Source organism: Eublepharis macularius, chromosome 17, assembly GCF_028583425.1.
Source record: "Eublepharis macularius isolate TG4126 chromosome 17, MPM_Emac_v1.0, whole genome shotgun sequence".
Classification (NCBI taxonomy): Eukaryota; Metazoa; Chordata; class Lepidosauria; order Squamata; family Eublepharidae; genus Eublepharis; species Eublepharis macularius.
The window spans coordinates 21594131-21606403 of record NC_072806.1 but is presented as its reverse complement, the minus strand read 5'-3'; positions in this window follow the sequence as shown (position 1 = coordinate 21606403).

The window sequence follows — 12273 nt, the reverse complement described above, 5'->3', positions numbered from 1 at the left end:
TTCCATTCGGGTTTCCAGGGCGACAGAAGGAGGGCAAACAGAGCTCAGGCATTCCCCTGGCTTCGTTGCCAGGGGAATAGATTGCTGGTGCCTGAGTGTCTGGATCCCCGAACCAAGCCCGATCGTCCCAATCCAGGTCTCTCCCAACCGCTGGATCATTGGCCGTGGACGATCACGATCCACCGGGTCATGATCTAACGATCGCCATTATCGTGGGGGTTTTTCGATCATAATGCGGATCGTGCCCGTATAAGGCAGCTTTGTGTGCTTTCAGTGTACAAAGCCCTGCCCTGAGGAGACTGTACTCTCTAATTTTTTTTAGTGAAGGAGGCAATAGAGAGAAGGTAGGGGCAGTAAGGAAGAGTTTGCCTAAATGTGCTGAGATCTGCAAACCTGCTTGGATGTGACAGAGTGATTCAGCCAACGGCGTCAGGACAAAGGTGGGTTTTGAGGAGTATGGCTAGGGAAGAGAAACTGGTGATAGCATCCAGGCAGACTTCCTGGGATTGGGGGCAGCATGGAGGAAGAGCATCGCTCTTTAGATGTGGAACTGACAGTACAATCCATAGTAAAGCTGCCTTTAAAAGCCCATTTACTTCAACAGACCTAAAAGGGTAGAACTCTGCTTAGGATAACACTAAATCTCTCTCTGCTTGAAATAGCAAATTCCTCCATCAGCATTTTTAAAAGTTAGCTCCGGTTTCCATGTCATTTTCTATCATTTCTGCTGAAAAGTGCTTTCAAATTGGGAACTTGGAAAGCGGGTAATTCTTTTCTGTGAGTCATCGCCCAATTCTTCTTCAGCTCCCCCCTCCAAACAGTAGCACAGCCCCTCTCAACAGGGAGTACTTGCAAGCAATAATTTCAGGATAGTTGAGAGTGGAAAGGCTAGAAAGATACTCTGGATTGTGACGCGGGAAGCAGGGAGCTGACTGACTCAGAAGCAGATGTGGGAACGCCGTCGGAAGCTCAGAGAAGCAGGATTTGAAAGCAGGATTTGTATTTCACCCAAGTTGGGCCCCAAATGGCTTTCAAGAAGGGGATGCAGTTGTGTTGTGCGTCAGCGACGTATCAGTTAAGGGTGTTTGAGCACGGGTAGCCAGCTGTGGCCTTTTCCAACCTTCCCCTTGGGAGACTGTTGTGGGTGTGCAAGGTAGACAAGTTTTTGACAGCCTCAAGTGCTGCAAAAATGCAACAACTTCCCCTTCAAAGTCTTGCCTGTGTTTTTGTTCCAATTCGACACGGGTCACAGCTGAGACAGCGGATGGCACCAGCCCTGCATCTCAGCTGATACTCACAGCCAGAGAAGGAATTTGCAGAGAAGCAATACTCATTTTGTAATATAGCTAAGCCCTTTGAACTGAGCAAATTTGTATTCTCAACCGAGTGTTTATGAACTCTGGCAATATTCGCACCCCCAAAGCAGCTGACCAGGCAGGCGCTGGAACCACAGCCTCAAGTGTTTGGCTGTCCTTGGGCTTGGGCATTGAATAAAGCAGTTAGTTGAAACCACAGAAGTCTGTTGTACGCTTAGCAGCTGTAGTTAGAAGAGTAAATTTAGCCTCATGATGCTCTACTTGGATATTTGTGAATGACACAAGGGCTACAAAGATTCCAGCTTGTAGCCTAGCACTCGGCCTGACCATCAGGCAAACTTAGGTGGTTGCCTAGGGTGCCAGATTTTGAGGGGCGGTTAAAAGGTGAGAAGTGCTTCCTCTTACTAGCTTGGCATTTACTGGCTTCTAGAATCTCTCCCTATCTGTTGACTCTGGTCTTCTGTCTGTCGCTGCTATGGTGGAGCATGGAGGGCTTTGAAGATCTTACCTGGTTTTTATTTTTACATTTTATTCCTTTTGAATGCCCAGGAATTATCATAGAATCCAATGCTGGAAGGGGCCTTCCTGACCATCTAGTCCAACCTCCTGCCCGATGCAGGGACAGCCTAAAGTATCCCCCACAAATATTCATCCAGCCCCTCCTTGAAGACTGCCAGTGTGAGGAACCCAACACATCCCTTGGCAGCCGATTCCGCTGTCCCATTGTGCCATTAAAAAGTTCATTCTAGACTACTCACTTTCCTCACTATTGAAAGAGGGAGGCGGGCACTAAAGTCATAGTTTAACTAGGGTGCCCAAAACACCTTGGGCTGGCCCTGACTCCATTCAGCAATGCATGACGCTTTCCCCCAGCCTAAAGAGCATCCCTCCAACTTTCAGGGTCTCTTCCCTGAGCATACGTGCCTCCGAAGAAGGATCCTTAGGCTGTGGAATGGTAGGATACGAGCCATCGTAAGTTTCTGATATGTTGTCATCTAAAGCAAGACTAAACCTAGTAGAACTGTTACAGACCTTCAGGAATGTATTTAATAGGAACACGCCTTCCTCCCTTTGGGGATTGGCTGTGGCTTGGCGGAAGAGCCTCTGCTTTGTGTGCATTAAGTCCTAGGTTCAATCCCCAGCATCGTCACTTACAAAGGACCAGGCAGTAGGTGATGTGAAAGACCTCTACTCTGGAGAGTTGCTGCCAGCCTGAGTAGATGATAATTACTTTGATGGATTCAGGATAAGGCAGCTTCAGGTGTGTGTGAGAGAATAGTGGATCAGTGAACAGCATCTGCCAGGGGGATTTTTTCTGGGGAAAGAGGTGGTGGAACTCAGTAGGTTGCCCTCGGAGAAAATGGTCACATGGCTGGTGGCCCCGCCCCCTGATGTCCAGACAGAGGGGAGTTCAGATTGCCCTCCGCGCCGCTGAGCGGCGCGGAGGGCACTCTAAACTCCCCTCTGTCTGGACATCAGGGGGCGGGGCCACCAGCCATGTGACCATTTTCAAGAGGTTCCGGAACTCCATCCCTCCGCGTTCCCCCTGAAAAAAAGCCCTGGCATCTGCTTTTCACGCAGAAGGTGGTGCTGGAGTTCAGTCCCTGGCATGAACAAGTAAACCTTATCAGGCATCAGAAAAGACCTTTCTCTGCTGGAGACTTGCAGATAGGTGGGCCAATTATCATGTAAGAAAAGTTTCTCTATTTCTGTTGGAACAGAGGAGGGCCAACATTTAATGGCGGACCTTCGGCTTTGCACGCAGATGGTTACCAGCTGGATCGGCGCCATCCCCAGTCAAAGATCCTCTGCAGGAGACGTCCAAGACCTTCCTTTGCTATGGAGCCACCACCAGTTAGAAAACACTACGCTAGATGGAGCATTGTTCTGTATACAAGAGTGTTCTTTATTTTTACAATATCCCAAAGCCCATTCCATCAATAGCTTCCTGTCTGTGGTCCTGAATTTTTTTTCTAAGTGACAGAGACTCATTTACAGAATGAGGGAAAACACACCTGATTTTTTTTTAAAAAAATGCATCTCATCGTATGGGTCTGTGTGTTTTATAAGTTTTACGGAGGCCTCAAAAAAGAAAGAAATCTCCCAATGAGAAATCCAAGAGAAACCAGAACGCTATAAAACAAACCTCATCCCCAATTAGCAGGTTCTTTGGAAATTAATAAAACCATTCTATAGAGACTTCCCTCTCTCCCCGCATTATAAATCATTTGCTGCTTTCTCTATATCTTCTTTGAAAAGGATTGCTATGGCACGGCGATAAGCATGAATTCTGATTCGTTGGTGCAAAAAACAAAGAAAAGAAAAAAAGAACAAGCATGTCATATAATCACTGAAAGCAAAACCTCAGCTCCTCCAACGTATCTCCTTCCCCTATGGGCTACCAGAACTAATGGGTGCATAGTCAGCTAGGAATCTAGTTTCCATCTTCCCCTTATGATAGAACAGCTGTGTAAAAGGGACCGAACATGGAGACAGCTTCCTCAGCAGGATCAGATTCTGTAATTTTGGAATATTTATTCTGATCCCTAACACACATACAACAGTGGAAGGGCGGGGGTGTCATAGTTAAATGCCTGCAAGTTTAGTTTAACCTTCATGTCACAAAGTTTTGTGTGTTATCTCAATTTGTAACCCTTTTCAGAATCGCAACAGTTTTCTAGCAGAACTTTAAGGAAATAAGCTGATGTTTACATGTTGGGAAGCAAATGTAATAGATGTTAGCATAGCTCTGCTAACTATATAAAACCATGGAATGAAATCCTGCCCTCAAGTCATAGTTGACTTATGGCAACCCCTGGTGGGGTTTTCATGGCAAGTGACTAACAGAGGTAGTTCGCCATTGCCTGTCTCTGTAACCCTGGTCTCCGTTGGAGGTCTTCCATCCAATTACTAACCAAGGCCGACCCTGTTTAGCTTCTGAGATCTGACAAGATCAGGCTCTCCTGGTCTATCCAGTTCAGGGAATATAAAATCATAAATTCCCAATAATATACACTCCTCTTGGGGGACCACTATCTATTCTGTAGAATGGGTCATTTGGAGACCCAGCAAGATCTTTGATTTAGGAGAAGACCTCAAATCCTGTCTTGTTCAGTCCGATGCACCTTTCTGTGGTCTCCCTGACAGGGGTGTTGTATCTCTCTGAAGATCGCATGCTATTAAAAGGAATGGAATTTATACCATCTGGCTCTTCGTATCTTAGCAGGTGATATTTCAAGCTACAATGTTTTAGGTATTTGGATAAAGACGTGAAGAAGAAACGGGATCCAATTGGTCACATGTGCCACTATGCACATACCCAGGCCTCTGTCATGCGCTTCTCTTTGCATGCAGGCAGGATGGCACAGGAGGACCCTCAAACAGGGAAGTTAATTAGGTAATTTACATTTAAATACATTTTAATGTTTGCTATGGTCGCTTTTTGAGATATCATGGGCAAGTTACAATTTAATTCACCCCAATTAAAATGTTTTCTCCCACACAGACCTGTCCAGATGTTCAAGCCACCTGCAAGGATTCTTGTCTACTGTTGAAAGTTTGGTGTACGGCCATCGGAGGATGGGCTTTTTCAATAGCAGAGCCACAACTCCTGCCAAAGAATTCTATTTTTCCACCTGTTGGTCATTTGGTGCACTTTTAAAAGGGCTGTTTAGCATCTAAACTGCAAAGGTGCTTCAGTTTGGGAGACAGTAATTATTGTGTTGAACGCTTTTGTTCTTCTGCAGTTGGTCTCTGCTGGGTTTTTTTGTTCTAGCTTGCTGGAAGCTGCCCTAGGGATTCTGCACTGGATGGAAGGACAGGCAAGCAATAAGAATATAAAAGGAAAGGCCACCTTGAATATTTGATTTTTCCCCATTCCTTTTGACCCTTCCACAATAAAAGGTACCCAGTCTCAAAACATCAACCTATACGCTCAGTGGTGCCAGTATAGGGGAGACAATGCTGGCTTGGGAAATTCTTGGAGATTTGGGGACCGTTCTTGGGGAGGATGGAGTTTGAAGAGGGAACTTGGCAGGGATATGATGCCACAAAGGGCCAAGCTAGAAGTGACAAATGACACTTGAATGGCAAGTGAACAGACTCACATGTATTCCTCCCTGTTCACTTGCGCTCCACTCAATCTGATCGAGTGGAATGCAAGTGAACAGGGAGGAATACATGTGAGGGCCAAGCTACACATGACGAATGACACTTGAACAGCAAGTGTATTTCTCCCTGTTCACTTGCCCTCCACTCAATCCACTTGCCATTCAAGTGTCATTCGTCATGTGTAGCTTGGCCCTGAGTCTGTACACTTGCCATTCAAGTGTCATTCGTTACATCTAGCTTGGCCCAGAGTCTGATCTCTGAAGCTGTCATTTCCTCCCAGGGAACTGATTTTTGTAGTCTGTAGATCAAGTGTAATTCCAGAAACTCCATGCAAGCATGACTTTGGGCAGAAGTCTCTATGGAGACTATTGTAGAGGGGACTCTATTTTTCTCAGAAGTCTCTATGGGGACAACTAGGTGTTATGGTGCCCTCAGGGTTAACCCAGGGATGCCACTGTTTTATAGCTGAATACAGGCCTACCTTACCTACCTGCCAAGAAAACGTCGTGTGATGCTACGTCCTCCTATGGGTCAGTAATGACTTGGTGCTTGCACAGGGGGACTACATTTATCTTACCTACAGGCCATTTTTAAAAATGCCACAAGGGCCAAAGGTGCTAGGACAAAGAGCTCTTATTCCCCCTGTGACTTTTTAAGTGCAGAAAGAGCCACGGGGGGGGGGGGGGAAAGCTTGTGGTATTTTTAAGTGGCCTGTATTCAGCCCTAAAATGGCAGTGGAATCCCCAGGTTGTCCCAGGGATGCTGTAACATCTAGTTGTCCCCTTCATCTTCAGAACCTTTTTGGTCCCAGCTATAGAACAGCTGTGGACCATATTTACACAAAAGGAAGGTGATCCTGAATGTAAGATGACACCCCCTTAAAAATATTATACAGTAAAACAATATTTTAATGGACATACCTGTAACTTGTATGCAGATGTAAGATGACACCCCTCTTTTTGGAGGGGGGCATACCTGGGAAAACCCTAGTCTTGCACTGGAGTAAATACTGTTTTTCAGTCTGTTGAATGACAGTCCATTGACTATCATTGAATTTATTTTTGATCACTGTTGTTTATGTTTTAATGAGGGCTTTCCCCCCACTGGGGTAAGGTTACTACGGTTTGTTTCCTCCATTAAAATAAATAAATAAATAAGTGAAATAGGTGAAATCTTCAACAAACTTTCGTTCTAACCCTGCTCCCCATCAAAGTTGGTGGGATTTTAGTTAAAATGTCAAAATGGGGCCCTTTTGTTTTCTTTGTGGTTAGATTAGCATTGGAAATACCATCAGGGTTCAAATTCCCCTTCAGCCATAAAGCCCTCTGGGTGAATTTGGGCAACTTATTCTCTGCCTAACCTACCTCACAGGGAATCCAACCAACCAACCAACCCAACCAACCAACAATAAAATGGAGGAGGGGAGAACCACGTATACTTCCTTGAGATCCACAGAGGAAATATGGGTACGGGGGTGTACTAATAAAAATAAAATTTTCTATTTAAGTCTTTAGTTCTGGTTTTGGTGTTTGACATGTTGGGAGAGCTATTTTAAACCTTAGTCAAACTCTGAATCAAACTATCCTTTCTTGTACAGAATTTCCTCACACCCTGAATTGTGTATGAGAGGACAATGTTACCAAAACATAAAGGAAACCTTGTTAAAGCCCCCAGATAAACATCTCTCTCTCACACACACTGTTTACCGTCGTACCTGAGCTTCCCAAACTCTAGGAAGCCTGAAACAAACCTTCTCTACCTCACAAGGCTGTTAGAAGGGTAAAATGGGAAAGGAAGAACCAGCCAAGTAGGCATCTCCTGGAGGGAGGGAAGGATAAAAATTAACTAGATAGACAGGAAGAAGGAGCTGCATTAGGGTCAGATGGCTAACTGGTGAGCATTTTTATAGCCTTGCATGTTTGACAGGCAGTGTGGTACAGCACTAAGAGTGTCAGACTAACTAGAGAGACCTGAGTTCGAATACCTCCCTTCTGCCTGAAATTCACTTAGTAACCTTAGGAATCTCTCTCTCACACAGGGCCAAGCTACAAGTGACGAATGACACTTGAACGGCAAGTGGATCGAGTGAAGGGCAAGTGAACACCGAGAAATACACTTGCTGTTCAAGTGTCATTTGTCACTTGTAGCTTGGCCCTCAGCCAAACCTAATTCATTGTGAGGATAAAGTGGAGGTCAGGAAAACCTTGTATGGCACCCTGATCTCCTTAGACGAATGGTGTGATACAAAATGGACACACAGAGAAAGAGAGACCCAAGCTAAAGGATACTTCAGCAGAGAAAGCCACTGGCAGAACCCCATCTCAGAAGTTCAATTTTCTTTGGAAGTTACTGTAACCTTTAGCGTTTCTGCAGCAGCACATGCAGATGTCCCAAGGACATTGTAGACATTATCTTGGGATAATCCTTCCCAAACCTTTAATGGGTGGTCAAGAGATGTGCAGGAATGAGGCACAAAGAAAGTGGCTTGCCTGTGGGTACCTCATGGCAGAGGCGAAAGGTGAACTTCACTCCCAGCTCATGCCCTTTACCAGTCTTCTGCACTAGTGCTAAAGAAATTATATACTGCAATCCTATGCATAGTTATGTCAGAATTAAGCATTTCAGGGGTCTCCTTCCCTTGTAAAGGTACAGTTTTGTAGCACAAGCCTAGGCTTAAAGTAAGGTTCACTGAGTTCAGGGGGTGCTTACTCTCCAGTAAATGCACTCAGGATTGCAGTTTGAATCATTAGAAAGTTTATCAATTAAAATTTGGATATGTAAATAAAAGCACGTACGTGGTTCTGATGTACAAAAGCAGACATGCTCTGTTTTTAGAGGATACACTCATGTCATGGCAAGCACCATCTTGAAAGAGGCATTCCCTCCTGCATTTGGAGGGGAGGGGTGTTTCTTCCAAGGAATAATATTCCCTCCCATTTGTGAGAGATGGCTTTGGAAGAGGCATTCTGTCCTGTATATGAGAGAAGTGGGAATGCTTCTTCCAAGAATGCCCTTTCCATTTACCATTTATATTTTTAAAAATTAATCTTAAAAAAAACCCGTTGCTCAGTCAGAGGCATATTTTAAGTCTACTAATCCTCCCAACATCAATAGGAATCTTTGCTGTTGGGTTCAAATGGTATCGCATCTTGTAATCTGCTCACAGATTGCTTGATGCTAGCATATTTTGTAATCTGTTTACTGATTGACAGTTTTTGTCATAAATTGTAATCAGTCTTGACTGAGCCACAGTGAAAAAGGCAGACTACAAATGAAAATAAGTTGGGAGAGTAAAGGGTCCAAATGATTTCAATACCTACTATAAAAATATCCAAGGATCCCCATGGTGGATAAGATTTCAACATGATGCAATTATAGCCAGTGCTATAAATACTCTGCTCTGAAATAAAATCAGACTCCTACACTGTGAAAAGTCCAATTTCAGAAACTGACTGCACTGTGACATCGCCCGAGCCGGCATCATTTGCATAATTCTATTTTAACGTTCTGCTAATCATAGGGAGGGGCTCAGTGATAATGCCAAACCTGGCAGCCCCGCCCCTAGAGGCCAACACATGGCCTGATTGGTTCCCTTCCATGGTCTGTGATGTTTCTAGAGAGAACTTCCCACCCCCAAGTTTAGATGAGATATTTTGTGTATGTTTAACAAGAGCTGAGGTGATTTGGGACTTTCACATCCCATGCAACAACAGACCCCCAATTTAGTACTGAAAATACCGTTGTCAGAGCAAGATCTGTGTTCAGTAACACCTTAAAGACCAACTAGATTTCCAAGGTATGAGCTTTCAAGAGTCAAAGCTCCCTTTGTCTGATATGAGGAGTGGAAAAAGGAAGGAGTCTTTATCATTTTTCAGCTTTATTTAATTTTCCACTTTATAATTTTTTTCTTTTTCCACTCCTTGTAACTGCAGAAGGGAGCTTTGACTCTCAAAAGCTCATACTTTGGAAATCTAGTTGATCTTTATAGTGCTATTGGACTCTGATCTTGCTCTTTGACTGCAGACCGATATGACTACCTACCTGAGACTACCCTTGACAGAGAGTTAAAAACAGTCCAATGTGTAAGACAGGTTCCCCTGTGCATTGAGACTTCCTGAGGACCACAAAGTCAAGCAGTCACTAGGAGAGAGGGTGCGTATCTCCTTACATTACTTCTCATGCAACATTCCCTTCCAACATTCAGGACGTATTCCTAAACAGAGTCCTGACCATTGACTTCAATGGACTTAGAAGGGTGTAAGTCTGCTTAGGAAAGCACTGTTAGCATCCCATACTCATGGCTGGGTTGGCACATGCAACAGCATAGCCTGAGATATGGAACATCACATGGTGTGGGGTTTTGGACACCAAGTTAAGAGGTGTCTCTTCTTGCCTGCATGTGGCTTCCCCTAAAATCTTATTTGTCTATCACATTATGTTGCCGCCTTTCCTAGGGGATATGAATCATTTTTCCTTCCCCTCCTTTATCTTCACAACACCCCTGTAAGGTAGGTTAGGCCAAGACAGAATAACTGGTCTAAAGTTGCCCAGTGAGTTCCATGGATGAGTAGGATTTGAACTCAGGCCTTCCCAGTTCTAGATTCATAACTCTCACCATGCTGGTTTTATATCTCAGATTTTAATTTTCTTTTAAAGTTGCTGCTTTATATCTTAGATTTATATATGAGATTTATATCTCAGATTTTAATTTTTCTTAAGTTGCTGCTTTCCTAATTACTTATCAACTCTGGTGATGCTTTTGGAGATGTTTTAAGGCTTTTCGTGATATTCTGTCATGTGATTTGCTTGCTGCTGCTTTAAGGTGCTTAGTATATTTCTTGTACAAAGTAGTCATTTAATTAACTTTTTAAAAGTGTGATAACACCAGTACTAGCCACCTTGAACCATAAACTGATAAATCATATGGGATAGAAGTCTGTCAAATAAACAATTCTTTCTCACCCTGATCCCCTGCAGTAGAGCAGGCTATAGCCTTCTGCTTCAACAAACAAACCAGAAAGCTTGGGAAGTGTATGTGATGAGACCAGGGCTTTTTTTCTGGGAAAAGAGGTGGTGGAACTCAGTGGGTTGCCCTTGGAGAAATGGTCACATGGCTGGTGGCCCCGCCCCCTGATCTCCAGACAGAGGGGAGTTGAGATTGCCCTCTGCGCCACAGCACGGAGGGCAATCTAAACTCCCCTCTGTCTGGAGATCAGGGGGCGGGACCACCAGCCATGTGACCATTTCCAAGAGGTTCCGGAACTCAGTTCCACCGCGTTCCAGCTGAAAAAAAGCCCTGGATGACACTATTTGAAAAAAGAGAAAGGGGGTCTCGCCCCACCCAAGAAAGCAAGGTTGATCCCTTAGAGGATATCCTGCATTGCTGAAGAAGGATCAGGTAATATCAGCAGAGCACTGGGCTCACTCAGACCTGATAGTTTTTTGCTTTACATCAGAAACGTTTTGCATGTGCCTGGAAATGCAACATGTAAAATGTATACAAATCCTGATCACGGAGCTGGGTTATAATAATAATAATAATAACAATAACATTTGATTTATATACCGGCCTTCAGGACAACTTAACGCCCACTCAGAGCGGTTTACAAAGTATGTTATTATTATCCCCACAACAATCACCCTGTGAGGGTGGGGCTGAGAGAACTCCTAGAAGCTGTGACTAGCCCAAGGTCACCCAGCTGGCTTCAAGTGGAGGAGTGGGGAATCAAACTCGGTTCTCCAGATTAGATTCCTGCGCTCTTAACCACTACACCAAACTGGCTCTTTCCAGGGGGAAAACAACCAGGGATTGAAAGGTTAGGGTTAAGGTTTCCCTCCCTATCTCCCAATTCCTCCTCCTTCTCAACAAAGCAATCTGAGTGCTAAACTACATTGTTTTTTTTTTAACGAGCTGGGTCCAGGTTCCCCAACCCAACTAGTAAAAAACCAAATCTGTAATTTGGCTGCTTTTGCAAAAATAGTAAAAAAAAGTTGTTTACATGTTGTAGTTGAGCCCACAGTAGCCAACCTAGGTTTGCTGCACCGAATGTGTGAAATGGTCCTGTACGGAGCCTCCATGCAAATGTATCAGGAAGTATAGCAAGTGCATTTTTCAATTCTCTCAAAAACCCTGCGCATCTGCGACCTGAGGTATCACACGTCCTTTGGCCTTATTAGCTTCTTCCTGCCTTTGCCATACCCCCAAAGGGGCACTCCCTGTTTTCTCTCAGATCCACCCAGCCTTCTCTGAGGTCGTGTCTGTTGCCCTTTCCCTCATAAGCTCCTGGCGCACTCCCATTTCCATCCCATCTCTTGTTCGTTCCTCAGCCGACAACCTCAAAGATGCATTTGAGAACAGACACAGAAGGATTCAAGCAATTCCAAACCTTGGGGACATTTTGATCTAACCAGATTTCTCTCCTGTGTTTCTCAAGGGTGTCTCCCCATCTGATGGGCAGCTCCCTACCCCATCCCACTGTTAACTAATTCCACAGTTGGCCAGCCTTTTGAGAAAACCTGACACCCCCCTTAGGGCATCAGCATGGACGATTCCCAGCATCCTCTGTTCCATGAGGAGATAACTGTATCTCTTGGTTTGCAATCCAAGACGAGAAGGCATTTCATGAGATCCAACCTTCTTTCAATCTGCTGCTCCAGCAAAGGACCAAAAAAACAAAACAAAACAAAAAACCCAGGTCACTTCCAAGGGATCAGAGCAGCCCAGGGGCATCTGGAAACAGTGTTGCTTTCTCCTGCCCCACCTAAATCCAGGGAAAATCCCTGTACATGTGTGTGGAGGTCAGTCCCCATCCAAGTCACGGCAGAGCAGCAGGCATGTGTCAAAATC